We start from the raw sequence: 27577 nt of genomic DNA, 5'->3' as shown, positions 1-27577 counted from the left end.
CAGTCTGTTTGCCTACCCAGGGATCTATCTATGAATTAATCTACATGTCACTGCTTCCCAGTACCAAGCAGAAGTGATAACATACTTGTCAGTCTGTCTGCCCGTCCATCTTTGTATCTAGCTACCTATCTATGGGTATGTATCTATGTGTTGATGTATATCTCTGTCTGTGACTATGTGTATGTATCCATGTGTTGGTCTCTGTATCTGTGACTATGTGTATCTGTCTGTGACCGTGTATATGTATCTATATGTTCATCTATGTATCAGTGTCTCATCGCTTCCCATTACCATCAGTCAGGAAACAGTAGCACTTTTGTCTGCCTGACGCCCAGGGAATCGCTACCACCGCTAGCGCTCTCGCTCTCGCCTAGCCCGGTAGGAAAGGGTTAAAGCTGTTTGCAAATACAGGGGCACGTTTGCTATCTCCGAAGGGTGCCCTAGGAGCGCAAGAAGCTCTCACCTCCCCCCCACCCAACCCCCGCGCTTCGGGCACTGGGGGCCCTGGGAGACGCGGCTCACCTGTTCCACCACCCCCGGCACACCCGGGGAATCTCTCCGTTCCAGCTGGTTTGCACTGGGATTAGCTGCTCTTTGCAAGCGCTTTGTAGCTGCGGATGTGGTTTCTGTAGTGACGGGGCCGACTGCGGAGATCTATTGGCTGCTGGCTTTGTAAATTTCATTCAGTTTGGTCCAATAGCAGAGGGCGAGCTGGGAGCCATCAGGACCTTTCGCTTCAATCTCTCTCTCTTTCTTGCAGCCCTGGTCTCTGTCTCTCCGTACAGAGCGCTTATTCAGACCTCACGTTGCCCTTCGAGCTCCGCCTGCGTCCCCGTTTCTTCCTCCCCGTCAGACTATTTACGCCACAAACACCGAATTTTCCTGCCAAAGGCCGGGGTCGGTGGTCCTCGCATTCCTTTGGGGACGTGGGTTGGGGGTGGGGGACGGTGTGCAAATCTGGTTGGGATTCGACAGAACCCCAGGCGGCTGCACTTATACACATCCTCCTGAATCATAAGCATCGGTCAGGGTTCCCTGGAAAAATCTGGATGCCTAACAGGAACACTCAGAACCGATGCGGCTTCTCCACGGCTGAGGTAGGTGCCGTTTTAGGATATACGTCTCTGGGTTATTTTTCATTTAAAGCAACCCCCCCTTTTTTTAACGATTGGACTCGTGTGTGCTTCCCAGAAAAAAGATGCTAATAAGCCTGATTGCTAACGTTTGCGCTTCACTTCATCCGATATTTTTTTAAAATTATTTTTCCCCTCATTTTGAAAATTTGAATAGGACTTTGATCTGTCGCTCCATTTCTTAGGTGTGGGTGGGAGTGTGGACATGCATGTCGTCTGCCAGCTCCGTGCACATCTCGACACAAACGTTATATTATTATTATTATTTTTCTTTTGACTTAGAAAAATCGCGATATACCACCGTGGGGTTGGAAGCCTTTTGGCTGCAGTCTGCTGTTTGAACGGCGCCGGGGCCGTGTTTGCTGTTTACAAAGTAGCGCTGTGTTACATACAAATAAACAGAGAAGAGTGTGGCCGAGAGAGGAAGGGGGAGAAAAAAAAAAAATATCTGCAGTACAGGGAGAGAAAGACCGAAGCGCTAGCTCTCTGCAAAGCGGGACTGGTGAGGCAGCCTGGAGGACTTAATGGAAACTGTGAGCAGCCACGGCCTTTTTTTTTTTTTTTTTTGCCTCCCTCCTTCTTCTTTAAGGAAAACTGTCAGCTGCTACCTCCTGGGGTGCATTTTATTTTATTTATTTATTTTTTTGGGGGGGTTAACCAGGGAGAGGGGGGAAAAAAAAAACCAGGCTTGGCTGGGTTTGCATTAACCGATTTTCCTTTTTTTTTTCCTCCCTTCGTTCCTCTGCTGGCCTTGAGAGCAGATGACGGGCTTGTGTGATGCACTGAATAACGCACGTGACTGATTAGGACCGGGCTGGGGTTTGCTGGGCAGCGACCCGGGGCGCGCTGGAGACCCCGGGGTGAAGACGGATTGATGGTTAGCTCCGCGCGGTTTCTGCCAAGCTGGGGGGGGGGGGTGGGGGTGGGGGAAGAGGGGGGCGGGCTACCTGCACCCCTCAATCTTCTTCTTCCCGTGCGTGTGGGCTGGGAGAAAAAGCCAGCGGCGCGAGGTGGAGAGTGTTGAGGGGAAGCGAGTCGGGGGCGGCTGGTGGCGGGGGGAGCTGGTCTCACTGCTTCGGGGAGCTGGGTTGGGGGGGTCTGGCCTGGACCTGTGCGAGGGGCACGCGGCTCCCGCGCGCGGCACGGTCCCCAAGGCTGCCCGCTTGGCCCCAGGAACCACAAAAGTTGCTTTAGCGGCGGGCACCCGCGCGGGGCGCTCCGGGCCGGGGTCTCGGGTGGGGGGTGCGGACGGACCCCATCCGAGCCCCTTGGAGGACCCCGATTCTCTAGAGCACAGCCCACTCCCCCGCCCCCCATCAGCACCACCACCACCGCCGGGCGCGCGGCGGGCCAGCCCTTTCGTCCCAGGTGGGGGCTGGGGGTCTGGGGAGTCTGTGGGATCTGAGGACCACCCCCACAGACTGGGGTCCACAGAAGCGCCCCCCACCGCGACCTAAAAGCCGGCGGTTCTCCTCCCGCCCTCCCCTCCCCACGCTTTCAATCCGATTTCGTCCCGACCACCTCCCCGTACCCCCCACCCCACCCCGCAACAGCCACCCCCCCCCCCCCAAGGCATTCCCGCGCGCCTCGGCCTGGTTACGCCGCCACCTCCAGCGGGCGGAACTGGTGGCCAAGACCCGCCGCCTGGGCGGGGTGGGGGGGTGGGGTGGCTGGAGATGGGGCGGCGGGGAGGGGGGGTACCCGGAGGTGGGTGAGGGGCTGGGAGAGCCTGGCAAAAGGCAGCCCCCTCCCCAAGGCGGCGGCGGCGGCGGGCTGCCCCCCGGGCCTGCGTGGCCGGACCTGCGGGCGCGCGGGGTGGGGACCGGGGCTGAGGAGGTGTTGATGGTGGGGGGGCGGGGGGGGGGCGGTGTGCGCCGCTCGGCTGCAGACGGTGCGGAGGGGTCGCGAGCTCGAGAAAGGAGGAGAGGCTGAGGTTCCCCGGCTGCAAACCACCACCCCCCGCAGCCCCCAGGCACGACAGTTGCCTGCCCCCCTCCGGCTCCCCAGGACGCCCGCCGCCGCCTCCCGGCGCGCACGCATCCTTCCGTCTCCCAGACGCGCCCCTCTCTCTTCCCCCTCTCCCCGACCTGGACCCCCCGGCTGTTTTCCTCCCGCCGAGAACCCGGGAGGCTCGCCTTCTCCCCTCCGATCCTCCCGGGCGGCCTTCCGGGGTTGCGGGGGTGGGGGGGTGGTGTTGCACCTCCAGATCCGGACGCGGGTACCCCGCGCAGCCCCGGGCCCGGGCGCACCATTCCGGCGCCTCTCTCTCACACACACACACTTCACCCGATCTTCCTCCATCGGCGGGGTCCCGGAGTCCCCCCCACCACCACCCCGACCACCCCCTCCCACCGGGAGCCCGGCCGGGGGACCACCCTGGGAACGGACGTCCGGCCGGGAGGACGAGGGGCGCTCGGACGACGACCTCTGCATCTCTCCCGCCACCCCTTTTCTCAGCGGGGTTTGATTTTTTTTTTTTTTGGCTGCGGGTTTCCTCGGCTTCGGACTCATTCCTCGGAACCGACCAGCAGGTGTGGGCCTCTTTAAAAAAAAATTTTTTTTTTTTTACTTTATTTCTGGAGCCACCAGGTTGCTATTTTGGGGCTGGCGTGGGGGAGGGGGGCAGCAGGCAGCGTCTCGTGGGTCCGGGGTGGGGGTGGACCCCCCCAACCCCATAACCTGGAGCTGAGGCTGGCATCTCGCGCGCGCCCCGGCTGCGCGCGTAATGTATGAAACCCGGAGCGCGGGCGGGTCCCTGGGCGAGCCCGTCTTTCAGGTGGACCCAACTTAAGAAATTTGGGGTGAGGGGTGTCGGGGGCGGGGGGCGGGGGGGAGCAGCGAAGTAAGCAGGTGCTGTCCTTGCGAGCAGGATCCACAAGGTGGTGGTGTGGATACTTTCATTTTGATTTGCCTTTTTCTTTTTTCTTTCCTTCTCTTTGGTCAGTGGGGTGAAATAGCTTTCTGTGATATCCTATAGTTTTGGAAAGGATCCACTGGCCGGCCCGGTTCCCACCTTCTGAGCGCGTTCCATTTTCCCCGTGTCCCCATGCGAGGTGGTGCCGACCTAGCTTCTTTCCTGAGTCCGGCTTGTCCCCTGATTTGAGGAACAGGACGCAGAAGGAGGTGGGGTGGCGGAGAGAGAAAAAGGAAGAAAAAAGTTTGGGGAGACTTAGTGATCCTCACGGGGCCGAATTTCCAGTCCGTGGAGGTCTCTGCAGGCCAGACCAGAAGCGCAGGCGTCAGGCACCGTCTGCTGGGCACCTCCTTCGGCTAGAAATGAAACGACCGAGGTGTCGAGACCTGACTTCCCGGCGGAACAAAGCAACCTCAGCTGCTTGGGAGAGCGCCGTGATTTGAATGGAGATGCTTTAGCGTTTTTCCTCGGGGCTGACGGAGCCAGGGGAAATGGTTTTGATGGCCCCGAAATCTGCATGTGTGTGGGGGCACATTGGGGGTGGGGTAGGGACTGGTTGCAGGCCTCCCATCCGCGTTGGGAAGAGGTTACTAGCGATCTCGAAAATACTCCGGGTTGGTCCCCGCGTTTGAATGCGGCACAAGGTGTGTGTGTGGGAAGCCGGGCGTTTATGGCACATGGTTGCATTTATCCTTTATGTCCAGATTTAAAATAAAATTGAATTTTAGAAACGTGCCCCGATATTCAAAACAGAAGCGTCTCACAGAGGCCTCTGCAAATATTATTTTTCTCCCCCAAAATGAGAACCTCAGTATTCTATTGCCCAAAGAAATGTAATTGACAATTTTTAAAGAGTATTTTCTTTGACGTGGAAGAAAAAAAAAAATGAGGGTCAGGATGTAGCAAGTGGAAAATTACTTCATCAGTTTTAAATCACTGGATTAAAATGACATGTTAAATTTTTTGGAAACCAGTATGATTTCGAGCGGGGAGTTAATGATCATTGCTTTTTCATAATAACGGCCATCAAGGCCATGCTTTGATGCTGCTTGCAAGGCGTTTTGACAATGTTTTTCTTTGGTGGAAGAATTGTTAATGTTCTTTTGTATTTTTTTTCCCCAAATAAAAGAATGCTGAATGTACATTTAGCCCTAAATCCAGCTATCCAGGTAATTTTTTATCCCAGTCTTAAGAATAGGTAACATGCTCCGTAAGTGAGGAATTGTTCCATAAGAAGCATAAAGCAGGTATGATCCTGTGAAATTCACAAGTGGATACATGTGCAGAATTGTCAAGTTATTTCTTTGGCCTGGCATGTAGACCGACAGCAAGTATATGGGTGTTTTTCTTTTATTTTTGAACTTGGCCTTTTCATTTTTATTTTTTTCTTTGCAGTAATTTGTGGAAAGCTTCTGGTTTCCATACAAAGACAAGAGTGTTTCCTGTCTGTCTATACACATTTTGTTGCTTTCAGAATACGCAGGCAACTCTGTAAGAACCCTTTAGAATATTGGGCTTTGATGCCTGGACCACAAAACAAAGACGCAGAGACGGTTCTCACAAAAGTAAATATTCAAGTGCGTGGAATCTGGCAGGGGCCTCACCGGTCTTCCGTTTTAATTGGTACTCCAGATTCTCAACCTTTGTTACAGCCTGGGTATTGTCTACTGTATAACCTGTTGACAGAGTTTATGTGATTCAAATGAAGCGACCCTGTGAAAATATTTAAAGTCCTTTAAATGCCCTCACTCTGAAGACAGGCTTCTCTGATGAAAACAGATTTTAAATCCCAAACTTGATGACAGTTGATTTTTTTTTTTGGTATATGAAAGTCAAGGGCAAGGACCAGATTTTTAATAAATCGACCACGACTGTATTCTTTCTGAATATTCTCCATCCTTCACAGCATGCCTTTATTTTCAAATGAGAGAAATATGTTCAGCTTTAAATCAGTTGCTCAATTTAAAAAAAAAAAATTCTGGATGCCGTATTTTTTTTTTTTTTTCAGAAGTGACACTTTATCATCTGCTTAAGGACTTTAAAAAATTCCTGAGACAGGCTATGCCTTCTAACGTAGCAACAGCTGATTTCTTCAGCGTGTCAGCTACCAGTTTCAAATAAAATATTCCGCTTATGTGCAGAGATGGGGAGACAGTGAGGCTCTCAAAACTGAGCCCACGTGGTTGTAGGCAATTAGGTCATCTGTTGTGGCCTGTAAACCATTCATGGGCCATTCATGGCACGAATATTTTCCAGTTTTGTAATTTTTTTTTTTCTCTCTAAACAACCTACATTTGGCCTTTCAAAGCCTCTTCTGTTCTTTGTTCAGTGGATGGCAGGATGGGAAATCCTTCCTCTTATTTTCTTGGAGAGGGGCAGATTAGTGCAAATGAATAAAGGAGAGAGGGGAAAAAGTGGTGGTTGCTGTTGTTCATTTGCTAAGTCGTGCCCGAATCTTTGCGACCCCATGGACTGCAGCACAGTAGGCTTCCCTGTCCTCCACTATCTCCCCAAGTTTGTTCAAAATCATGTCCCTCGAGTCAGTGATCCCATCCAACCATCTCATCCTCTGTCGCCCCCTTCTCCTCCCGCCTTCGATCTTTCCCAGCATCAGGGTCTTTTCCAGTGGGTCAGTTCTTTGCATCAGGTGGCCAAAGGATTGGAGCTTCAGCATCAGTCCTTCTAATGAGTATTCAGAGTTGATTTCCTTTAAGATTGACTGGTTTGATCTTGCGGGACAAGGGACTCTCAAGAATCTTCTCCAACACCACAGCTCAAAAGCATCAAATCTTTGACACTCAGCCTTCCTTATGGTCCAGCTCTCACATCCACATGTGTCTACTGGAAAAACCATAGCTTTGATTATATGGACCTTTGTTGGAAAAGTGACTGCCTTTTAATGTGGCGTCTAGGTTTGTCATAGATTTCCTTCCAAGGAACAAGCATTTTTTAATTTCGTGGCTGCAGTCAACGTCCGCAGTGATTTTTGAGCCCAAGGAAAGAAGTTGGCAATTTATAGGCTGTGAACAAATATCTAGGCCGTGAGAAGGATTTATGTCTGCGGTGGGCATATGACACAAAAATGAAATAAAAGGCTCGTAAAATCGGTGCCCGAGTGGAGAATATATCCAGGCCACTTGGGGCTCTGATTTCAAACTTAAGACATTCACTGTTGAGAGAAATTGCCCTCGGTGTGCAGGACTCTGGAGCGCCCTCTGCCAGTGGAAATGGGCCAATCAGTTTCCAGAATGAGTCTCTAAATCAGTCCTGAATGTTCATTGGAAGGACTGCTGCTGAAGCTGAAACTCCAACACTCTGGCCACCTGATGTGAAGAACTGACTCATTGGAAAAGACCCTGATGCTGGGAGAGATTGAAGGCGGGAGGAGAAGGGGACGACAGGAGATGAGATGGTTGGATGGCATCACCGACTGGATGGATGGACATGAGTTTGAGTAAACTCTGGGAGTTGGTGATGGACAGGGAGGCCCGGCATGCTGCAGTCCATGGGGTCGCAAAGAGTTGGACATGACTGAGCGACTAAAGTGAACTGAATCTGGTCCAACCTTCCCCTCCCTGCTCCCCAGAAGGGATGCCTGATAGAACAGAAACAAAACCTCAGCAAACATAAAATATACAGTTAAGATGAGGTATTATTGAATTGATTCCAGGAGAGAAAGAGAAAAGTGTCTTCAGAAAGGTGTGAGAAAGAGAAAACCCCGTAGGGCCTCATTGGAAGACATCTCAAACAGGCAAGTCTTGATTTCAGGATGTGTTCTGCGTAGCTGTATCTGACTCTTTGTGACCTCCAGGCTCCTCTGTCCATGGAATTCTCCAGGCCAGAATACTGGAGTGGATTACCATTTCCTTCTCCAGGGCAATCTTCCTGACCCAGGGATTGAACTCAGATCTCCTGCATTGCAGGCTGATTCTTTACTGTCTGAGCCACCAGGGAAGCTCTTATTTCAGAATGGTATTCAGGAAGTAGCAAGGTGCTTTTACAGGTCTTCAGAAATGAGGGCAAGGAACCAGAGCTCTGGTGGTTTTCTTTAAAATGTGCGTTGTGTATAATGGTCTCCCGTGAACAGATGACAGCGTTTAGGCTGACAGTTGGAACTTCTTGGTTTGACATGTCGATATTGGTGAACATTTTGGTTTCCAGAGGCTGATATCCCATTGGGTGATGAAGTCATCATTTGGTCTTGAGGTCAGCACCCCAGCCATATCTTTTTAATCTTAGGAAAATGTTAGTAGCTCAGTTGTGTATGACGCTTCGTGACCCCCATGGACCGTATATAGCCCGCCAGGCTCCTCTGTCCCTGGGATTTTCCAGGCAAGAATACTGGAGTGGGTTGCCATGCCCTTCTCCAGGACATCTTCCCAACCCAGGGTTCGAACCCAAGTCGTCTGCATTGGGGGCAGATTCTTTACTGCCTGAGCCACCAGGGAAGACCTTTTTATCTTATGGCATTGTGGTAAGAACATGGGAAAACAGATGTACCCTTTCAGCTCGGGTTTCAGTGTATCATACAGTCCTGTGGGCTTTAGCTACAATATTACACAGCAGGTCTGGAACATCGTCACCTTGCTTTGAAAGCAAAAGTCCCAACCAACTCTTTGCAACCTCATGGAGCATAGTCTGTCGGGCTCTTCTGTCCATGGATTCTCCAGGCAAGAATACTGTACCTAAACTTGATAACCATGGATTTGTTACCTGCCATTTCCCCCTGGCCACCCGCATTCCGGTCTGAAATTCTGTGCACTTGACTCTCTGTAGGTTCCTGTAAGCACCCAGCCCCCGTCCTGACTCATCTTCCTCTTTTAAAAAAAAAATTGAAATATGGCTGATTTGTGGGGCTTCCCTGGTGGCTCGGATGGTAAAGAATCTACCTGCAGTGCAGGATTCCTAGGTTCAATCCCTGGGTTGGGAAGATACCCTGGAGAAGGAAAAGGCAACCCACTCTAGTATTCTTGCCTGGAAAATCCCATGGACAGAGGAAATTGGTGGGCTACAGTCCCTGGGGTCACAAAGAATCAGACACAACTGAAGCAACTAACACTTTCACTTTTCACTTTTCCTGGTTGGTTTACAAAGTTGCGTTTCACAGCAAAGTGATTCAGTTATACCTACATACATATATTTATATATATGTATTTTTTCTTTTGCAGATAATTACAAAATAATTGAGTATAGTTCCCTGCACTTTTCAGTAGCTCCTTGTTGTTTATCTATATTATATATAGTAGTGTGTATCTATGCGGCTTCCCTCGTGGGTCAGCTGGGAAAGAATCTGCCTACAATGGGGGAGACCTGGGTTCAATCCCTGGGTTAGGAAGATCCCCTGGAGAAGGGATAGGCTACCCACTCCAGTATTCTTGGGCTTCCCTGGTGGCTCAGCTGGCAAAGAATCCGCCTGCAATGCAGGAGACCTGGGTTCAGTCCCTGGGTTGGGAAGATCCCTTGGAGAAGGGAAAAGCTACCCACTGCAGTATTCTGGCCTGGAGAATCCCATGGACTATACAGTCCATGGGGTCACAAAGAGCTGGACATGGCTGATTGACTTTCACTTTAGTGTGTATCTGTTAATCCGAAACTCCCAATATACCCCATCCCCTTTCCCCTTTGCTAACCACTTTTGTTTTTGTTTGGCTGATTACGACTTTTTTTTTTTTTTTTTTTTGCAGAGGTCGATGATGGGGGGAAAGAAATTGTATTCTGCCAAGTGCAGTCCTTTGAAATGTGGAATTTCACTTCCGATTTTTCTCACGTTAAAAAGCAAACTTGTTTAAGCTTTGGAATCCTTTTAAAAAAAAAAAAAGCATGAAGGGGATGGAAACTGCGATTGGCAGTGATGAGAGGTGTGCACTTGCAGCCGTGATTATTTTTGCAAAGCACGGAAAAGAGCTCCTTGCTTGTGTTCTTACAGCGGGGATGGGAGTGGAACATGGTGTCATTTTCCAGGTCTAGTTTGTCAGTATCTCCCGTGTTTGGTTCATAGTCACAGCGGGGGACATGGATTGGGTTACCTTGACGGTCCGCCAGGTTTGAATGCCCAGCCTGCGGTGTCAAACTGCGGTCTCGGAAACCACCAGCTGGGTTGGGAGGGGTGGGGCAGCTGGTGGTTAGGGGGTGAGGAGCCCAGAACCCACTGAGGTTGGGTAGCTGCAGAGCTTTCAGGTTTTTTCCTGCATGAGTATTCTCTGTGAATGCGCTAGATGGTGGGAAAGCATAAGCACGTTTTTAAAGAAATTTAGGTTGATTTGCATAATTTTCGTAGTTTTCCATGGACAACACAGAGATTCGGTATGTTTATACTTTATGCAACACAGTTCCCTGTGCTGATCAGTATATCCTTATCTCTTTTATAACAGCAGCTTATCCCTCTTTAAAAAAAAAATGAAGTATAGTTGATTTACCCGCTTACGAGTGGCTCAGATAGTAAAGAATCCGCCTGCAATGCAGGAGACCCTGGTTTGATCCCTGGGCCAGGAAGATTCCCCTGGAGAAGGGAACGGCAACCTACTCTAGTATTCCTGCCTGGAGAATCCCATGGACAGAGGAGCCTCCGTCCATGGGGTCGCAAAGAGTTGGACCCAAATGAGCGACTCACACTTTCAGTTTCATAGTGGGTTTACAATGTTGTGTAAGTTTCAGGTATACGGCACAGCGTTATCTGTTTGTTTTCTATGTCTTTGAGTCTGTTTTGCGGATAAGTTCATTAGTGCCCTTTCTTTTTTCCGTTCCACATGTGAGTGACATGATATTTGCATTTCTCTTTCTCCCTTACCTCGCTTGGCATGGTCATCTCTAGGTCCATCCACGTTGCTCCAAATGGCATTGTTTCATTCTTTTTTTTTTTTTATGGCTGAGTCGTAATCCATTGTGTGTGTGTGTGTGTGTGTACATTGCATCTTCTTTACCCATTCAGCCATCGATGGACACTTGGGTTGTGTCTGTATCTTGGCTACTGTAAATTGATGGACACTTGGGTTGTGTCTGTATCTTGGCTACTGTGAATTGATGGACACTTGGGTTGTCTCTGTATCTCGGCTACTGTAAATTGATGGACACTTGGGTTGTGTCTGTATCTTGGCTACTGTGAATTGATGGACACTTGGGTTGTGTCTGTATCTTGGCTACTGTGAATTGATGGACACTTGGGTTGTGTCTGTATCTTGGCTACTGTGAATTGATGGACACTTGGGTTGTGTCCATATCTCGGCTACTGTGAATTGATGGACACTTGGGTTGTGTCCGTATCTCGGCTACTGTGAATTGATGGACACTTGGGTTGTGTCTGTATCTTGGCTACTGTGAATTGATGGACACTTGGGTTGTGTCTGTATCTTGGCTACTGTGAATTGATGGACACTTGGGTTGTGTCTGTATCTTGGCTACTGTGAATTGATGGACACTTGGGTTGTGTCTGTATCTCGGCTACTGTGAATTGATGGACACTTGGGTTGTGTCCATATCTCGGCTACTGTAAATACTGCTGCTGTGAGCATTGTGCTTGGAGGGGTGGTGCATGTGTCTTTTTGAACTGAAAGTTTTTGTGTTTTCTAAATATATGCCCAGGAGTGGGATTGCTGGGTCATATGCTGGTTCTCTTTCTAAGTTTTCTGAGGAACCCTCCATCCTGTTCACTGTCGGGCCTGTAAGAATTCACATTCCGTCCAACAGTGTGGGAGAGCTCCCTTCTTCCCACTCCTGTTTACCGTTTGCAAGACTTTTTTGATGACGGGCACTTTTGCACCCTTTTGAGGAGATATCTCCCTGTGGCTTTGATTTGCATTTCTCATAGTTACCGGCATTGAGTCTCTGTTTCTCTGCCTGTAGCACTTGTAGGAGGGTAGCGTGTTTGTCTTATTGCCCCTCCATCTTGCTGTCTAGGTTTGTGGCAGCTTTCCTTCCCGGGAGGAGGTGTCTTTTATATACCTGTATCTATGTATTTTATTCAAGTGTAGTTGATTTACAATGTTGCGTTAGCTTCAGGGGTACACCATGGTGATCCAGCTATACATATACGTGTATCGATTTATTTTATTGGAGTTTTGTTGATTTACAACATTCTGTTAGCTTCAGGGGTACACCACAGTGATCCAGCTATACATATATGTGTATCTATTTACTTTATTGGAGTTTTGTTGATTTACAATGTTGCGTTAGCTTCAGGGATACACCGTGGTGATCCAGCTATCTGTATAGGTGTATCTATTTACTTTATTGGGGTTTTGTTGATTTGCAATGTTGCGTTAGCTTCAGGGATACACCGTTGTGAGCCAGCTATCCGTATACGTGAATCTATTTACTTGACTGGCATTTTGTTGATTTACAATGTTGTCTTCCTTTCAGGTGTACCTCACAGTGGTCCATTTATGCATATGTAGATTCCGTTACACGTGCTTTGCTCTTAGGATTTATTACAGGATGTTGAGACCTCAGTCGTGAGACCGAAAGAGTTTGCGAGTGTGTGTTGAGGGGCACACGTGTGCTTTCTCTAGTTTTCCCGGAAGCTTTCTCTTTCGATGTGAGTAATGTTTTCCAACAGAGTATCATTATCCACACCCAGGGTGAGCCCCCCTGTGTGTGGTAGGAGTGAAATCAGACAGCCCCTTCATGGTCATCCATATTCCGCCAGCTTGCATAACTGGGATGCAGAAATTGACTTTTTTTTTTCCCGAGGATCAAACTAGACACTCTTTTTTTTTTTAAAGACAAAACTAAATAGCCCTTTTATCTGCCTGGTAGGAGATGCCAGCCTTTGTGTCTTTCTTGGTGCACAAGAGCGCTGATGAGAGGCTGTTGCCATTCACTTCAACTGGCAAGGTCCAAGGAGCTTTGTATCAGCACAGCGGACAAAGCCGGGGTTCACGTTCCCTAAACCCTGAGAAGCTGCAAGTCCCCGGAGTGGGGCAACTCATGAGAATCTCTTTGTGTCCTGGGGGCCCCCTGCCTTCCTGCCGTTCCCATGCATTCCGGTTCCACGTGGACCGCTCCTCCGCAGCGCACCTACCAAGAAGCGTGGACAACACCCCAGCCCCTGGGAAAGACGGGAAGCGGTGAATTAACACCTCAGGGTTTCCAGGCCCAGGCGATCACTGTGTCTCCAGCAGCGGGTTCTTTGGAAATTGGATTGCACGTGATAGCAAATAGACTTATATAGCAAATATATAAATAGCTATATAGCATATATATAGATATATATACACATACAGCTACATATATATAGCAAAGACCTCAATAGCAGATAGACTTAAATAGACTTTAAGTCCCTGACGTCTCTGTTCACTGCCATGTAGGCACAGGGGGTCTCAGGACAGTTACAGACGACATCACAGAGCCCTTTCTCGTGCAAAATCATTTCATTGGCAAATCGTATCTCGAAAGCCTTCATCCAGAAAACTAGCTAAAGTTGATTTGAATATATGTGTATATAATTATTGCTGTCTTGCGTTTATATATTTATACAATTATATTTATACATGGCATTTTTAAATTTGGTTGATTTGCAATATTGCATTAGTGTATACAGCTAAGTGATTCAGATGTGTATATATATATATATTTATATATATGGGTGTATATACATATGTATACATGAACTTATATATATATAACTTATATATATATATATAAAAATCATACGTGTGTGTGTGTGTCTGTATGTTTTCAGATTCTTTTCCCTGTAAGTTACTACAAAATGTTAAGGAGAGTTCTCCATGCTATACAGTAGGTTCTTGTTGGTTGTCTATTTTATATATAGTCATTTTATATATAGTCTGTGTTATGCATATCTAAAATTGAATTTGTATATAGTTTATATAACTGATAAGAAAAACTCATCAAAACATGCTTTATTTCAACATCTATTGGAAAGCCTTTATATCCATAATGAATAAAATTCATTTAGCACCATAATGTCTTATAGAGAGAAGGAAATGACAACCCACTCCAGTATTCATGCTTGGAGTACCCCATGGATGTGAGCCTGGTGGGCTGCAGTCCCTGGGGTCACAAAAGGGCCGGACATAACTTGAAAACTAAACAATGTGTTACAGAAATATAGCTGTGTTATATAACGTAAATGAAATTTAGCCTATATAAGGAATTAATATAAATATATAAGATTGAGATAGATATAAATTATATAGAGAGATGGATGGGTGGATAGAGTTTGATGGGTATTTTCCAGGAGAAACTGTTGTATGTGGCCAGTCCATTTCCAGGCTGGTCCCCAGAGTCCATGGGGTCGCTAAGAGTCGAATATGACGGAGCGACTTCACTTTGCCTTTTCACTTTCATGCATTGGAGAAGGAAATGGCAACCCACTCCAGTGTTCTTGCCTGGAGAATCCCAGGGACTGGGGAGCCTGGTGGGCTGCCGTCTATGGGGTCGCACAGAATCGGACACGAATGAAGTGACTTGGCAGCAGCAGCAGAATCTTCCCACTTCTCACTCAAGTGATGTTGAGGAGTGTTGCTATGGTAACAGGCTTATTACAGCCCTCCCTGAAACATAACTAATTGATACTTAGTGGGCAACCTCATGTCAATGGGAACATATGTATCAAGTCAACAGTGATAGACTTCTTCTGCCCTTAGACACCAAGACCCAGAATCTATGTCAGCCCGGACAGAAATTACAGGAAATCAGTGCTGGGCACCATGGACCTGGGACGGTGGTGGTGGTCCCCTGTCTGTCCATCTGAGTAGCTTCTCTTGACGAGGTGTCTTTTGGGGTCTTCTTCCGGGTGGGAAGTCAGTATGGTCGCTCAGGAATGGAGATCCTCTCGGCACTGGCAGGAAAAGAAATGGGGCGGTTAACAAGTATACATCTTTTTTCTAGAAACTGGTTTCTGACTCCTCTTCCTTCTTCCCTTCGTCACTTTTCTTGAGCATGTCCAAGGTACAAGTCTGGAAGGAAACTCAGTCCTCGTATTGTAGAAGGGAATTAGGCATCAGTTTAGTGCAGTCGCTCAGTCGTGTCCGACTCTTGGCAACCCCATGGACTGCAGCACACCAGGCCTCCCTGTCCATCACCCACTCCTGGAGTTTACCCAAACTCATGTCCATCGTGTCGGTGATGCCATCCACCCATCTCATCCTCTGTCATCCCCTTCTCTGCCCGCCTTCATTCTTTCCCAGCATCAGGGTCTTTTCCAATGAGTCAGTTCTTTGCATCAGGTAGCCAAAGGACTGGAGTTTCAGCTTCAGCATCAGTCCTTCCAGTGAATATTCAGGACTGATCTCCTTTAGGATGGATTGGTTGGATCTCCTTGCAGTCCAAGTTACTCTCAAGAGTCTTCTCCAACATCACGCTTCCTCCAAAAAGCTTGCCTGTGTGTATAAATGATCATGAGAAGGTTATTCATATATTTAATTCATGTGTATGTCATTGCTTACCATTTCCCGGTATGTATTGTGGATTTTCCTTTTTTTATTTCTTCTTTTCTCCTTCCCTTTCCTCCTTGTCTTTCTTCTGCTTGGCTGAGTAATAAGGACTCAGAGGTCCTTAAAGGATTAAAGGACCAATGAAGGTAATTAGATAGAGGATAATTCTTTCCATTAGTCAGGAAAGAGGAGCAAAATGAAACGGCTAAGAAGATTTTCCACGACAGTGTAATAGAGTCCTTCACATGCCCTGGTTGTTCAGCTGCTTGGAGCTTTCAAAGTTGTCAAACCACATGTTGGTGAAACACTGATTTTTCATTTTAGTACATCATGTGAGTGAATACATACATGAAACAGATTATTTTGATTCAACAAAGAATTGAGGGCCCATAAAATACTGTTTTTTTTTTTAAACATAAAGTAGTGAATCTAGCTAATGAATGGCTATTTCGTATAGTCACTATAAGAACTGATAGGCAACAGTTGTGTATTTCAGCAATTTTGTGGGCCTGAAAAATACCATGGATCCTGATGTAACAGAGTCTCAAAGATGATAAAATCTCAGATAGTTGTCTCAAACTCCACCACCTCTCATATATGTTTCAGCTGTTTAAGGTCTTTGACAAGAGCTCCCAAATCAGGGCTTCCGTTTTTTAAAATTTATTTTATTGGAATATAGTGGATCTGCAGTGCTGTTAATTTCTGCTCTGCAGAAAATTGATTCGGTTTTTATATATATAAATATATATTATTTTAATATATTATATATATATATATATAGCTTTTCATATTCTTTTCCATGATGGTTTATCACAGGCTCTTGGGTATAGTTCCTTGTGCTCCACAAGGAGGACCTTGCTGTTTATCCACATATACTAGTTTTTCTCTGCTAATTGCAAACTCCCAGCCAATCCCTTCTCTGCCCTCTATGTGCTTAGTCGCTCAGTCGTGTCCAACTGTTTGTGACCCCATGGACTGTAGCCTGCCAGGCTCCTCTGTCCATGGGATTCTCCAGGCAGGAATACTGGAGTGGGTCTCCATGCCCTCCTCCAGGGGCTCTTCCCCACCCAGGGATGGAACCCAGGTCTCCTGCATTGCAGGTGGAATTTTTTTTTTTTTTACCATCTGAGCCACCAGGGAAGCCCCTGCCGTCTGCCCATCGGCAACCACATATCTGTCATCTTTGTGAGTCTGTTTCACAGATAAGTTCATTTGTTTCATATTTTAGCTTCCACATATAAGCAATATCCTGGGATGTTTGTCTGGCTTACTTCACTTTGTATGGTCCTCTCTAGGTTCATCCGCGTGACTGCAGATGGCAAGATTTCACTCTTGTCTATGGCTGAGGAGTATTCCCTTGTATGTATATATACACACCACATCTTTAAGGGGTTCTCTTTTAAGGAGACTCCCACATCAAGAAATTCTGGAAAACCTCACTCACCATACTTGTGTCTTGAATTTTACACTGAAAACAGGCACCCTGAGGATTTGAGAAACCCCATGCTGATGGACTCAGGAGACGTCACCTAATTTGAGATTCTTTGTAATGAGTGTTCCCTAAATTGTGGAACCGGAATAATATTGAAGGCTTCTATGGTATTTTACTGACACAGAGCTAAAAGGATCTAAGGTGACTTGGGAGTGTTTCAGTTGCCAGGGCAGCTTTTTTCCCCTTTCTCGCATCTATGCAGCATTTATTGAGGGCTGAGATACCACTGAAGAAGACCAAGTTGTTCATCTTTCTTATATGATCCATGTGACAGGTCCACCAACAAAAATAGTGGGTGGAGGATGGGTGGGTCGGGCACATAAACGGAACCAGACTCAAGACTAAGAACAAAGAGGTTTTATAGCAGAATCTTCCTACTGGTGAGTGCGTGCATGGGTGTATGTGTGTGTGTGTGTGTGTGTGTGTGTGTATCTCCTCGTGCCCTACGGCCAACAATAAGGGAAATGGCAACTTTATTCAGTGTTCATCAATATTTTTCCAAGAGTTAAAGGCAAGATCATTAGGGCCATATAGCTGAAATGTTATAAGATCAGTAATTCTATACTTTTCAGATAGAGATGATGATTTGTTCAGTCGCCCAGTCGTGTCTGACTCTCTGCGACCCCATAGACTGCAGCACCCCAGGCTTCCCTTGTCCATCACCATCTCCTGGAGTTTACCCAGACTCATGTCCATCGAGTCGGTGATGCCATCCAACCATCTCATCCTCTGTCGCCCCCTTCTCCTCCCGTCCTGTTAAATTTTATTTTCTTCAACAGCACAGGCTGCTGGAGTTAATACGCAGAGAGATGATTTGCTAAAGAAGCAAAGAGTTAACCAGGGTCCTCTGGGAAAAGCAGTCTGTCTGTCCTTGTGCAGGCTGAAGATGCTACCCATAATCCGGCCCGGAGCTAGCCATCTAGGTCTGTCAACATTAATTTAGTGTTTGCTTACCCACGGCTTCCCTGGTGGCTCAGGAGTAAAGAAACCACCTGCTCCTCTGTCCATGGGATTCTCCAGGCCAGAATACTGGAGTGGGTTGCCATTCCCTTCTCCAGGGGATCTGCCTGGTCCAGGGGTCGAACCCGGGTCTCCCGCACGGCAGGCAGATTCTTTTATTGTCTGAGCCACCAAGGAAGCCCCAATCGTTATAAGAACAGGAAGATGGAGGCAAGATGTTAATATAATGGCTATCCTGGGGAAATTCCCATCTCAGCCCGCATCTTCTGACAATTTCGGGTCATAGTGGAAATCAAACAGCAGCGTATTATGGGAATGAACATGTAATTCACACATTGCTTCACTTACAATTTGTGGGCAGGTTTTCCATTGATTCTGCTAAAGCAATTTCACAGATAAAGCGATGTCTCTGAGTCGTGCGTGATGATTTTTATTGATGGAAAAGTCTCTCTGATGAACAACAGGGATCAGCTATTAACAGTTATCAAAATTACATGAAAATGACACAGATAAGCCTGTGTTTTAATTTCACGAGTTTGGGGAGGCGGAGTATTGATTCTGGTTCCATCTAAATTAATAAGAAATTGCTTAATTCTCTGAATATATGTCTAAATGGTCAGGATACATGTTGCGCATTTGTAGAGAAAACCAATTTCTTGTTCATTTCTTTAATTCACATTTTTTGAAAAATTGGAAAATAATTGCTTTATTATATTACGTTGGTTCCTGCTGTACAACAGCATGAGTCAGCCGTATGTATCCATATATCCCCTCCCTCGTGAACCTGCCTCCCACCCCATCTTGTTTACTTAGATGTGTTTGTGTGAGAGCTGAGTTGCTTCAGTCGTGTCTGACTCTTTGTGACCCCATGGACTGCAGCCCGCCAGACTCCTGTGTCCATGGGATTCTCCGGGAAAGAATACCGGAGTGGGTTGCCATTTCCTCCTCCAGGGAATCTTCACGAACCAGGGATCGAACCCACGTCTCTTGCAATCTCCTGCATTAGCAGGCAGATTCTTTATTACTGGGCCACCTGGGAGGCCCTGTGTTCACACACAGAAAGAGAATAGTTGGTTTGCGTTGTGTAAAACTGTAGCAGAATCAGCTGAAAGATACGAATGTGTTGATGAGATGGACAAAGTCTGACTGGTAACAGTTCTATTGCTAAGTTGTTCCAAGGTGTATATTTACCTTTTCTCTCTTTGAAGGTCGCTGAAGGAAAAAGTCAAAGGGAAAGGAGCTTGGAATATCATATTTAACTGTCAACTGTATCTCCCATCTTCCACTGTCTGCATGGTGTTGATTTAGAGAAATCACAGAACAGCTTCAAACTCTGTATGATCTGTGAAGACCTCAGACATCCCTGGAGTGTGGGGCTGAGCCCAGGGAGGGGGGGTTAGTCATAACTAGGAGTCTTCCCCGGATTACCCGCTGTTGAAACAGCTATCTCTTCATCTTTGCTTCTTCTGGTTTCTCTTGATACGCATCGGTGGCATTTCTTCACAGGGAATTAATTCCCCAGGTGGTCCTAAAGGGGTCCTCGCCAGGGCGAGGGACCAGGGGTGCCCTCTGGGTCCGGCTGGACCTCTGACTCTGATCAGAGGAGATCAGAACGAAACGCAGCCGTCTTTCCTCTGTCCTCCTCCTCCTCCGGTCTGATTTCCTTCCAGACCTACTCAGTAGGAAAAACAAATCCTCTCTTCAAATTAAGAACGCTATTCAAGGGACTTCCCTGGTGGTCCAGTGGTTAAGAATCTGCCTTCCAAGGCAGGGGACGCAGGTTTGATCCCTGGTCGGGGAACTAAGATCCCACATGCCATGTGGGAGTTGAGCCTGAGTGCCATAGCTAAGATGAGATGGTTGGATGGCATCACCAACTCAGTAGACATGAGTTTGAGCAAGCTCTGGGAGATGGTGATGGACAGGGAGGCCTGGTGTGCTGCAGTCCATGGGGTCGCAAAGAGTCAGACACGACTGAGCGACTGAACTGAACTGCCACTACTAAGATTCAATGCAGCCAAGTAAATAAATGCTTAAATTAAAAAAAAAAAGGCTGTTCAAGTATGCATTATCTTTTCTTGGCTGTTTCAGTTTTGGGCGTGGAGAGATGGTAGATGTAATAATTCTACACAAGTGTGCATTTGAGTCGACCTTTAATTCCAGGAAGATAAAAATGAGCTTAGATCATGATTGAATCACCTATGTCAACTGTACAGGCATTTGGGATCTTTGTGAGAAAATAAGATGATACTTGAGAATCACGGGTTATGGGAACTTCTACAAAACTGAGTAACCATTTGTATTCACTCGTTTACACAGAAGGAAACTTAAGGCTTAGAGAGAGAGAGCCAGTGGTTCACTCATCTCTGACCACACAGGTGGTCAGTCCTTTCAAACCCTGTTCTTGAAATGAAGATCGAAAGTAAAAGCATTAGAGCCTCAATCATGTCCAAGTCTGTGACCCCATGGACGGCAGCCCGCCAGGCTCCTCTGTCCGTGGGATTCTCCAGGCAAGCATAATGGAATGGGTTACCATGCCCTCCTCCAGGGGATCTTCCCCACCCAACAATCGAACCCACATCTCCTGCATTGAAGGCAGATTATTTACCATCTGAGCTACCAGGGAAGCCCTGAAAATTTCTGGGTTTGGAATCTAATTTTGCCCATTTTGTGAGAATCTTAAGAAGTCAAACACTTCATCAAACAGGTTACTAAGGGACCTCCCTGGTGATCTAGTGATTGAAACTCTTCTTACAGTGCAGGAAGCTGGGGTTTGCTCCCTGGTCAGGGAACTAAGATCCCATATGCCCCCACAAGCCGATTGGTGTGGCCAAAAAAATAAGATAAAGTAAAAACACATCAACTAAAAAAAACATAAAGAAGGAAGTACAAATTACTTAAAAAGAAGGAAAACAGGTTACTAAAACAAAGGATATGATTTCATTCTCAAAACTGACTTTATTTTGTGTCACGGCAATTGAAAAAAGCAAATCTTCTTGATGAGAAGAACTAGGGGAGGATACAGGGGAAAAAGAAGTCTTCAAAATCGAAAGTAAAACGTGTTACTTGGACCTCCATTTTTAAAAAATTTTTTTCTTAATTGTTATGAGAGCTGCTTACCTGCTTCTGATCTCCCTTTTCTCTTGATTCTTAATTATTCTCTGTAAGAATCCAATGCCTCTCTCTCTTTTTTTTTTGAAACGTTAGTTAATTGCAGTTGTTTATTACACCTTGCCATGTTTCACACATCACTAGGAGGAGATGAAACGATTTTAGGAATGCTGTCTCTTCTGTTCCTATAAGCCTTGCAGTGTAGTTGTATCCCAGATGGAAACTTTGTGTCTCTTTTAAAAGAAAATATTCATTCATTTCTCTGGCCATGACAAGTCTCAGTTGTGATATAGGAGTTGCAGCATGTGGGGTCTGGGACCATCACTGAGGACTGCCCCTGGGCCTCCTGCCTTGGGAGCATGAAGTCTTAGCCATTGGACCACCAGGAGTGTCCCTGGACATTCTTTATGAAGGCATAATGCTATTGCTCTCTTACTAGACTGCAGTCAAGTATAAGCATCACTTTTACATGCACTGGGAGCCCAAAGCATTCTTGTCACCAAATTCACGTAAACGGTATGGAACCATACCTGCATTATTCCAAGGTATGCACACCCTGTTTTCATCTTTAACAAATAAACTACGGACTTCCTTGGTGGCCCAGTGGTAAAGAATCCACCGGCCAATGCAGGAGACTTGCGTTTGATCCTTGGCCCGGGAAGATCCCCCGGCTTCCCTGGTGGCTCAGCTGGGAAAAAATCCGCCTCCCATGCGGGAGACCTGGGTTCGATCCCTGGGTTGGAAGAGACACTGGAGAAGGGAAAGGGCTCCCCACTCCAGTATTGTCGCCTGGAGAATTCCGTGGGCTGTGTGGTCCATGGGGTTGCAAAGAGTCGGACAAGGCTGAGCAGATTGCACTTTTTCTGGGAAGACCCTACATGCCACAGGGCAAACTCAGCCTGTGCAACGCAGCTACTGAGCCTGTGTTCTCGAGCCCGGGAGTCACAACTCCTGAGACCCACGTGCCCTAGAAGCCGGGCACCTGCAACAAGAGAAGCCATCACAGTGAGGCCACAGCTAGGAGTATTGCCCGCCCCTTGCCGCGACTAAAGAAAGCTTGCAGGCACCAGTGAAGACCCAGCACAACCAAAAAATAAAAAGTAAAAATTCTAGATTTACCCCACCCCCCCCAAAAAAACCTGTAAAGATAGTACAGAGGTGGCTTGTTTACCCCATATCTAATTAATGTCTTATTTTACCCTGGAACGTCTGTCAAACTAAGGAGCCAACACCGGCACAGTGCTGTTAACTAAACACCAGATCTGTGTGGAGTTTTCCAGGATTCACCTAATCCTGCTTTTCTGTCCCAGGGTCCCTTGCAGCCCACCCGGCTGTATTCGTTAGCCTGTCCCGTCTCCTTCATCTCCTCTCGTCTGTGACCTTATCTTCCGTGATTTTATTAATGGCTTCGTGATATTAGGTACAGAGTGCCCCCCAGTTGGAGTTTGAGTGATGTTGTCGTCTGGGATTCGTGTCTGGGCAAGGAAACCCAGGAAGGTCCGTTGCCTTTCTCAACTCTGTCAAGGGCATCGTCTACCCACAGGCTGAGGTTGACCTGCACAAACCTGGGAGAGGCAGGAAATGGGTGTTTTCCCACGTTCAAGTCACAGCCTGGCTCACATTGTCCCAGACCGTTCTACGGAATCTAGGCACTTAAAAGTCCACAGAGGCGAGGAGGTGGGCTGTCCGGCTGGTCGCCTTGGACGGTAGAGTACTGACTTGGATTATTTAGAATTTCTCTGTAACGGAACTCCGTGCCTCCTCCGTCATTTGTTCATCGATTGTCAGTCTTTCCTTCGCATCCATAGGGACGAGTGGATGTGAAGCTGTGGATATTCAGCATGTGAAGCTGAAAGTGTCAGTGGCTCTTCACTTGGTTACTTGTCCTTTGCTGCTTTTGCCTGGACACCTTGAGGTCTGTTCTTTTTGAGAGCTGCTAAGTCATGTTATTGTTTAGCTGCTCAGTCGTGTCTGACTCTTGGCGACCACGTGGAGTGTAGCCCACCAGGCTCCTCTGTCCGTGAAATTCTCCAGGCAAGAACCCTGGAGTGGGATGGAACACGGGTCTCCTGCATCTCTGCTTCTGAGCCACCAGGGAAGCCGTCCTCGGTTGTAGAACCACTGGAGGAAAACTCCCATCTGGGGTTTGGACCTGGGAGGAGGATTTTGTTCTTGGAAGATCTAGAAGAGCAAATGTGACTCTGCTGTTTCCTTGGGACTCTTCCTCTCTTGTGGGTCAGCTCTGCTCAGCACACTGACCCGGGAGAACTCAGCTTGCAAAAATGCCACCTTCCAGCTCAGTGGACTGGCAGAGGTCACAGTGTTGTTCATGGTCCCTCATTGCATTACTCTGCAACCCTCCTGGGCAGCAAATTTCAGAATGGCCTGGGGCTCACTCCTTCTCATAGTTCATCCCAATATTTTTCTATTTCTTCTTGTGGTTGTTAAGTCGCTAATCATGTCTGACTCTTTGCAATCCCATGGACTGCAGCACTCCAGGCTTCCCTGTCCATCACTGACTCCCGGACTTTGCTCCACCTCATGTCCATAGAGTTGGTGATGCCATCCAACCATCTCATCCTCTGTCTTCTCCTTCTCCTCCTGCCTTCACTCTTTCCCAGCCATCAGTTCAGTTCAGTCGCTCAGTCTTGTCTGACTCTTTGCGACCCCATGAATTGCAGCACGCCAGGCCTCCCTGTCCATCACCAACTCCCGGAGTTCACTCAAACTCACGTCCATCGAGTCATCAGTCTTTTCCAATGAGTCAGTTCTTTGCATCAGGTGACCAAAGTATTCGAGTTTCAGCTTCAGTATCAGTCGTTCCAGTGAATATTCAGGACTGATTTCCTTTAGAATGGACTGGTTGGACTTCCTATACAGTCACAAAAATAAAACCTGGAGCTGACTGGCTCAGATCTTGAGCTCCTTATTGCAAAATACAGGCTTAAATTGAGGAAAGTAGGGAAAACCACCAGGCCATTCAGCTATGACCTACATCAAAGCCCTTATGATTATAAAGTGGAGGTGATGAATAAATTCAAGGGATTATACTTTTTTTTTATCAAGAGGCACAAATTTGAGGGAATAGACTCCTAACCTTTTTTCCACCGGTACCACAGGGAGGGTAGATTTTGAAATGCTCATAGGCACGGGGTCAGCTTTTCACCTTGATTGATACTGTAAAACCTGAGCTTATCCTCTTAACATTATGGCTGTGGGACTTACTATGAAATTATCATATGCACACAGGTGATTATCATTTCAGCGTATCTTGAGAAGCCTTCTGTTTGAAATTCTATGAGTATACATCATGGAAGCACACTGAAACCTTTTCAAGGACATTTAAAGGACAGTGTGATTTTCTTTGCAAAGAAGGGATGAGAGGCGTCTTATAGGAATATAGAAGTTCTAAAACAAATGTTAGCAGCAATCCTCAGTCTATAAGCCACTGGTTAAACACTAAACAACTTGTACAGTTTCTCTCTAATTTTCCGTATGTTTTACAATTTTAATTGTCTGAATATTTTAATAATTTAGTTATTTATCTTTGCGTTCTTCTTTATCTGTATGCATGCGTGCTAAGTCGCTTCATTCGTGTCTGACTGAGACCCCATGGACCGTAGCCCACCAGGCTCCTCTGTCCATGGGATTCTCCAGGCTGGAATACTGGAGTGGGTTGCCATTTCCTTCTCCAGGGGATCTTCCCAACTCAGGGATCAAAGCTGTGTTTTTTGTGTCTCCTGCATTGGCAGGCGGGTTCTTTACCACTGGCACCACCTGCGAAGGCCCTTTATCGGTATGTGTGTATGTAAATTTCTTTGTATGTATATCTGCATGCATGTTTCATCTGCATCTGTATACCTGTATCTTTATCTATATCAATCTATATAATACCCATATCGTATCAATGACTATACTAGGTCATGTTGTTCCCACCTGGGTTTATGTCTGAATTGTGTCCATATTCATATCTCTACCTGTATCTTTATTTATGTACATACTCTGCATTTATTGGAGCTTCCCTGGTGTCTCAGTTGGTGAAGAATCTGCCATGCTGGAGACCTGGGTTCGATCCCTGGGTCAGGAAGATCCCCTGGAGAAGGGAATGGCAACGCACTCCAGTATTCCTGCCTGGAGAATCCGATAGGCAGAGGAGCCTTGCGGGCTACAGTCTATGATATCGGAAAGAGTCAGATATGACTGAGCGACTAACACTTTTGTTTTCTTTATATATTTAAATCTATGCCATTCTGAACTCTACATTTCCCAAAGTATTGCCGCAAAAGCCTCTTTAAGGTTATCGCAAATGTCCACGAGTGTTATTCTCTGTGATTAATTCTCTCAGGAGGTTACATCCTAAGCATTTATTTTCTGTTCTATTACAGGGCATTATAAGATATTGACTATAGGTTATTATAAGATATTGAACGTACTACAACAGGTCTTTATTTATTTTATATATAGTAGTTTGTCTCTGCTAACCCAAGGACTTGAAACCTTCAAAAGTAAAATATTTCAACAGTAATATAATCCCTAAGACTTCAAGCACATAAGTTTAAAAACACACACACGCCAAAGATAAACAAGTTTACTAATCAAAACAGTATATACATCAATCCACAAAACGAAATAAGGAATGCCCCTCTAGTGAAGCATGTGGGATTTATATGTATGAATTTGAAAATAAGTTACGGTGCAATATCCCTCCCAATATCCCTCCAATACCCCTCCCTGCCTTTCCCTCTTGGTAACCGTAAGTTTGTTTCATCTGTGAGTCTGTATCTGCTTTGTATATAACTGCCTTTGTACTATTTTTCGAGACTCAACTTGTAAGTGATATTGTGTGTTTGCCTTTGTCTGACTAAATTCACTCAGTGTGATCATCGCTCGGTCCCACCACGTTGCTGCAAATGACATTATTCCATCCTTTGTTACAGCTGAGTAGTGTTGCTTTGTATGTATGGAGCACATCTTTATGCATTCACCTGTTGATGGGCGTTTAGGTGCGTTCCCTGTCTTCACCGCTGTGAACATTACGATGCCTGTATTGTTTCAAATTCGACTTTTTGCCTTTTACAGATGTATGCCCAGGAGGCAGGCTTGATGGATCATATGGTACCTCTAATTTTCATTCTTTTAAGGAACCCCTATTGCTCTTCTTGGGGTCTGCACCAATTTCCATTCCCAGCAGCCGTGGAGGAGGGTGCCTTTTCTCCACGCCATCTTAAGCATTAATTGTTTGCAGATTTTTTGATGATGCCCATTCTGACCCAGTGTGAGGTGATAACTCCTTGCAGTTTTGATTTGCATCTCTTTTATAATTAGCGACGTTGAGCACCTTTTCAGCGTCTGTTGACCATCTGTATGTCTTCTTTGGAGAAATGTCTATTTAGATCTTCTGCCCGTGTTCCGATGGGGTTGTTTGTGTTTTTCTGTCCTTGGGTTGTGTGAGCTGTTTGTTTATTTTGGAAACTAAGCCCTTGTCCATCCTGGCTCTTGGATGTATTCTCTCTCATTCTGTAGGTTGTCTTTTCATTTCGTTTGTGACTTCCTTTGCTGCGCAAAAAGCTTTTAAGTTCGATAAGGTCCAGTCTGTTTATTTCTGCTCTTATCTGTTTGCCTTTGGAGACTGACCTAAGAAAACATTGCTGCAATTTATGTCAGAGAACATTGTGCTTCGGTCTTCTCCTCGGAGTTTTACGGTGTCATGTATTATAATAAAGTCTTTCAGTCATTTTGAGTTTATTTTTATATGTGGTATGAAAGACTGTTCTAACTTCATTGATTTATATGCAATGTCTTTTTTTTTTTGACTGGTAGAGGGTTTATTTAGTCTTGCACCTATAACTTATTTTCAGATTCATACATATAAATCCCACATGCTTTACCAGAGGGGCATTACTTATTTCGTTTTATAGATTGATGTATATACTGTTTGGATTTGTAAACTTGTTTATCTTTACTGTGTGTGTGTTTTTAAACTTATGTGCTTGAAATCTTAGGGATTATTTTACTGTTGAAGGTTTCAAGTACTTGCAAGAAAAACAAATAAAATGCAATAATGAACCCCAAGTACCCCATCATTCAACCTTAACAATTATGAATGCCTGATCTAAGTGTTCCTATATAACGCCACGCCCACCCCCCCCTCCAGCAAATCTCATTATGGGGACGTATGATTCATGTCATGACATGTCAGTCCACTTCTTTAAGATGAAAAAGGACTATTTTTTTCCCCATATGTAACAGTTGTATCTTTACTACCTCTAAAAATTATCAACAGTTTCTCAGTATCACCAACAATGAAGTCAGGAAAGTCAGAGAATTTTGATTTTTTTTTTTTTTTTACTTGTTTGCTAACTTACCCAAGGTGCGTGCGTTGCAATAGGTTGATGCACCTTTTGAGTTTTGTCTGTCTCTGACCCTCTGCGTTTTTTCTTGTGAATTCTTATTGAAGGAACCGCTCTTTTTATCCTATGTGAAAGTAGGTTATAGACTCAGCAAAAAGTAGTACTCGAGTTATTTTTAAAAGAACCAGAGTGTTTCCTGTAATACTCAGTCTTAGCTTACCAGC

At 46.1% G+C, this 27577-nt stretch overlaps 1 protein-coding gene across 2 annotated transcripts in view; it reads left to right on the top strand.

Moving 5' to 3' along the window:
• Positions 1-716: 716 nt before the first annotated feature.
• The window catches only part of NLGN4X (neuroligin 4 X-linked), a 391119-nt gene continuing 364258 nt past the window's right edge, over positions 717-27577 (top strand). The window contains exons 1-3 of one of the 2 annotated variants that reach the window (XM_044937514.2): positions 717-1097; positions 1416-1666; positions 1895-2010. The gene's annotated coding sequence lies outside the window, so the exon portion shown is untranslated. The remainder of the gene's footprint in view (positions 1098-1415; positions 1667-1894; positions 2011-27577) is intronic. The other variant, XM_025275805.3, reaches the window with a different exon arrangement.

The sequence above is a fragment of the Bubalus bubalis genome, chromosome X, assembly GCF_019923935.1.
Source record: "Bubalus bubalis isolate 160015118507 breed Murrah chromosome X, NDDB_SH_1, whole genome shotgun sequence".
Classification (NCBI taxonomy): domain Eukaryota; kingdom Metazoa; phylum Chordata; class Mammalia; order Artiodactyla; family Bovidae; genus Bubalus; species Bubalus bubalis.
This window is presented reverse-complemented; position numbering and strand designations above follow the sequence as displayed.